Source organism: Silurus meridionalis, chromosome 27 (assembly GCF_014805685.1).
Source record: "Silurus meridionalis isolate SWU-2019-XX chromosome 27, ASM1480568v1, whole genome shotgun sequence".
Classification (NCBI taxonomy): Eukaryota; Metazoa; Chordata; class Actinopteri; order Siluriformes; family Siluridae; genus Silurus; species Silurus meridionalis.
In genome coordinates this window covers 5,092,100-5,097,702 of record NC_060910.1, presented here as the reverse complement: position 1 = coordinate 5,097,702, position 5,603 = coordinate 5,092,100, and positions in this window count along the sequence as shown.

Below are 5,603 nucleotides of genomic sequence, written 5' to 3'. Positions count from 1 at the left end.
CCGAGGAGACGCGGAAAACTGGCGGAAGGATATATATATAAATATATAAATATATATATATACGCTAAACAAGGCGTGCGTCGGTCGTGTTTCGCTTTTCATTTGGACCATTGCATTTCGGAATTAAGTTAGTTAGCGGTGTTAAAAAAACACTGCCGAGAATTTTTTGGAAGTAAACCGACGTTGTTGTTTTATTATATATATTTTTTTAACAAGGTTTATTTACAATGAGGATTTTAGAGCACTGCGCACTATTTACCGGAAGTGAACAGAAGCAGATCGGAAGCCGAGCGGCTGTGATGCGGCGTGATGCACGTGAGCCGGCCAGGGTTTTGCTCCTCCATTCACTCATCCATCTTTAAAGGAGACACGGCCAATTCTCTTTCCATTCCCTCTAACGTTATAAAAATGGTAAGAAATAACATTGTTGGTTTACACAGTCCTGGATTATACATAATGTGTGGTCAAAAGTATACAGACACCCAAGCTTTCCGTTCCAGTTGTGTTTATTTTCTTACCTGTCATAAGAACCTGCTGTCTTCTGAGAAGGCTTTCTGCTAGATGTTAGAGCATCCTTAATAGGTTCACAGAGTTATTGTAATACTGGAACAGGTTTGCACAGGTCTTCATTTTATCAGTGATGGGAAATTTCTAATTGGCTAAGCAGTAGTGCCTTTCTTGCTTAACCCTCTGTGCTCCAGGGGTGGTGTATCATGGCTGACTTTATGCTCTGACCCCAGGTTCTGAACATCGCTTGGATATGGGAAGTAATAATTCCAATGTTTTGTAATGAATATTTGACAAATAAATGAATGTGTGTGTGTGTCTTTCTGTCTGTCTGTCTATCTAGCTATCTAACCCCTTTTCATTTCTTAGCATCTATCTAGTAAGCTAGCTATTTATCTATCTAGCTATCTATCGCACTTGAAGAGAGATTTCTGGCAAAAGTTTTGAGGACGGATGTCCACAAATTTTAGCACATACAGGTCAGGACCCTTAGTTAGTACCCTTACCCATCTCAGGCATCTCATGACTCTTTCAAACCAACTACCTGCATGTCTTCCCTCACCACATCCATAAACCTCCTCCTTGGCCTTCCTCATTTTCTCCTCTGCACATGTCCAAACCATCTCAATCGTGCCTCCCTCACCTTGTCTGCAAAATGTCCTACATGCACTGTCTCTCCGATAAACCCGTTTCTAATACTGTCCATCCTCGTCACTCCCAATGAAAATCTCAACCTCTTCAGCTCTGCTACCTTCAGCTCCACCTCCGGTCATTTATTCAATGCCACTGTCTCTAAATCATACATCATCACAGAACTTTCCCTTTCACTCTTGCAGATACTCTTCAATCGCAAATCACTCCTGCTGTCACTCTTCTTCACCCATTCCACCCTGCCTGCATTCTTTTCTTCACTTTATTTACACACTTTCCATTACTTTGCACTGATGACTTTAACTTGAAAGGGCTCAGAGCCGATCCTTGATGCAGTCCCACCTCCATCTTGAGCCAGTCTGTGGTTTCTACTGCAAACTTCACTGCTGTCTCACTGTCCTCATACAATACCACAAGTCCTCTCTCGGCACCGTTGTACGCTTTCTCTAAATCCACAAGCACACAATGCACCTCCCTCACCTTCTCTATACCTCTTCATCAACATTTTTAAAGCATCAGAAATCATTAATCTCCTGATATATTCTTTATTTTTTAAGACATTCTAAAGATAATATTTCCAAAGCCAAATTTTCACTCTAACGTCGGCCTGTTGCAACAGAAATTTCGATTCTTCCACACGTTCTTTTTCGATTTTCAACCAAGCTGCCCAGTTTTGGTGACTTGGGGCTCATTGTATCTTCAGCTGACAGCTGAACTTGATGTCTCCTGCTGTTCTAACACATCATCCTCGAGATCTGGCATGTTGTATATTCTGTTTACTATTGTTGCTTTTGTGTTACCACAAAGACCCCAGAAAATCTAGAAGAAAACCAATACAGACACACCTCATTGCATGGGCATGCTGTCCACTGCTATTATTTATTTACATGTTTGAAATGTATTCATATGAAAGGAATAAATAATGAACATGAATCAGTGTGGATAATGAACTGTCAATTTAGATCCAAACTGTTTGTGTTGAGGTAAACAAGCATGTAGAACAAAATTGTAAATCTATTAGACAAATGCAAGTAGTATTATGTGGAGTTTTTTTGTTTACAAAATAGCATATTTATATCAAATCTGCAAAATATGCAGTTGTCAAAAATTCATGAAAACTGACAAAACGTTTGCTTAATTGACAACTGCAATCAGTTCCTTGCCTTTTTTCACCCCTTTTAGGAAAACTTGATCTTTCACCGTCTCCTGATTGGCTGTTTCTCCTGCCAGTCACAGTGTCACAGCAAGACTTATTTCCTCAGAAAATGGAAAATCTTTGAACAATTCTATTCTACTTATTTTAATAGATAATCCTAAACCTTGAAATGAATCCAATCAATACCAGACACATTAGAACCAAATGTAAAGGGAAAAATCCTGAACAGTATTTCTAATTAAATGTATAATTATTTTGGGCAGAGAATGTAGGATCCCAGTTCTCTTTACTTAATGCTCAAAGACCAATAAACTTACCAGAGATACAAAACCTGCTCACATCTACTTCTTCATGTACTAACACAAGCCTTGGAATCCTTCTTTGCCTTCTATTTATTTTAATGAGTAACTCTGTCTCCTAATTTCCCCCCTTGCTGGGTGTTTGAGTGGTCTCCTGGATGGGGGAGTTTGTTGTATTGCTGGTCTGCATGAATAGCCTCCATAATCAGCATTTCCTTCCCATTTTTTAGGTGGATTGTGAAATTTTAGGTGAGTTTTGGAGACAGTCAATATTCTTCATTGCCTGGAGAGAGGTCACAGATGAAGGACACAGCATTTGGATTAATATTGCGTAATGAAGCATGCTGCATGCTCAAATTAAATCACAGAGGAAATGTTTTCAGGAGGCAAAAATTATGACTTTAGGAAAACAGGACAGGGGCTCTTCTCCTTCTCATCATGTAGTTCTTTCTCTTCAGCCCCATTAATCAGCGACTGAAAAAGGGTTTGACAAAGAGACACTGAGGGTGTGATAAATTCAGCCCATTGACCATGAAATAACTTTTGTGGGATCATTTCTTTGAGCAATCTATCCTTTGTGCAAATTCACTATTAGTTTTTTGTTTTCCAGATGATTGCTTCAGCCCAATGCGTGACCTGTGTGGACTAGGAGTCCATTAGGCTTGGAGCAAAATAGTACTGCTTTGCTCACTGCTGAACTTGTTTGGAAGACCCCCTTATCCAGACTGTTATCAATAACCCAAAGTTCTAGTAGCCCATGAAGTCAAGATGGACCTGACAACTGAATACAAATGGTTATGGATATTGGGTGCATTTTTTTTTAAACAGTGCCAAAGGTTATTGACTGGCACGGCCTATTGATGACAGGCCTTCAAAATACCTAGCACAATCGAGCAACAAGTGGAATTTTGGTCATTCATTTAAAACCAGAACCTGTGCATGAAACTCGTGTTATTCACAGCGCTGATAAGTAACAAAAAAATTATACATTTTATACACCTATCAGACAAACCTTTATGACCACCTACCTAAAATTGTTTCGGTCCCCCTTTTGCTGACAAAACATTTCTGACCCTTCGGAGCATTAGCATCATTAACTTCTTCAGCAGTTTGAGCTACAAGAGCTCATCTATTGGATCGGACCACACGGGCCAGTCTTGCTCCACACGTGCATCAATGAGCCTCAGCGACCCACGACCCTGTTGCCAGTTCACCACTGTTCCTTCCTTGGAGCACTTTTGACCACTGCAGACCAGGAACAATCCACAGGAGCTGCAGTTTTAGAGATGTTCTGACCCAGTCGTCTAGACATCACAATTTGGCGCTCGTCATACTCGCTCACATCCTTGCGCTTGCCCATTTTTCCTGTTTCGAACACGTCAACTTTGAGGATTAATTGTTCACTTGCTGCCTAATAAATTATTCACTAACAGGTGCCAGGATGGAGAGATAATCAGTGTAATTCACTTCAGTGGTCATAATATTATGCCTGATCAGTGTAAAATATATACAAAATATACATGCAAATATTTTCTTAGCAAGGAATTCCTTTAATACAAATATTTCAGCATGATCACCATGGACCCCCCTCATTCCCAGAAAAAAAAATTAAATACTGTCTGAGGTACAGTTCTACATGTGTTCCATTATGAAATGACTAAGTGCTCATGTGCCACATCATAAAAGGGTAAGATGAGAAATTCAATAAATTAAAATACAATTTAAAAAAATGAAAGAGGAAAAATAAAATACTGGAAGCACTAAGGGTCTTGTTAGTATTAGCAAACCTATAGAAGACAAGGCTTTTCTGACTAATTCAGAGAAAACGGAAAATATCGCCATATTTAAAATGGCAGCTGATGGAAAAAACGGCTTCTAGCTTTATGATTTGCTTCGTGATATTTTGCAAACGGGCTGAGCATAAGGCATCCTGACTCAGCAGTTCTGCTCTACAAAACATCTGGAGAAAGTTCCTGCAGGTGTGTTGCTACATTTTGGAAAAATGAGAGCAATGAGCAAATACACAGGGCGGGTGAAATCTTTATGAGAGCGTTTGAGCCAATAGAAAACAAAAACAAAACTGTGATTGAAATAACACTGTCATTTAAATAATACAATGTAAAGAGTTAAAGTAGCCTGTATAGGGGTTATAACTGGAATAAGGCATGTATTTAACCATGAAATTATGACTTAAGATATAGTGTAGGACATAAATGTTCATTATTGAGGGGAGAAAATAAAAAAAACCAAATAGTATTTTCCTAATTTTCCTGCTGAAACAAACGATTATTAAGCATTATTCAGGGGACAAGAATGTTATTTTAAAGCTAGATAATTTGGTGATATCACCTAACAGGAAATCTGCTTCCTTGAAGCTTCAGAGTATCAGATTAATGCAATGTGCTACATTGTTCTTTCTATATACTTTTTTATGCTGTGTGTGTGTGTGTGTGTGTGTGGGGGTCTACATTAAAACTGTATCTCATATGAAAGCTTATGGATGATCAGTCCCCAGTGTTATCTTTCTCAAATTCATAATATCTTTAAACATTTGCAACTAAATCGTACAATAATTCTAATTAAACAGGCTTTTTTGGGGTGAAATTATTTGTCTATGGACTTATATGAGATATAACCAGCCACCATATGGCATCTTCTAACAGAAGAATCGTTTGAACAATTGTTGAAATTATGCTTAAATTCTTGATTTGTCTGAACACACTCAATACAAACAATTACACTATATGGACAAAAGTAGTGGGACACCTGACTCTTATACACCAGCCATATTTGGTCTTCCTCAAACTGTTACCACAAAGTCGAAGGCACACAATTGTACAGTCAACCTGTTCCAGCATGATGATAAAAGCGAGCTCAATGAAGATATGGGATACACTGGTTACAGTGGAAGATCTCCTACTATAGAGCTCTAACCTCAATTCTATTGAACACCTTTGGGATGCATGTGAACACTGACTGGACCTCAGGAG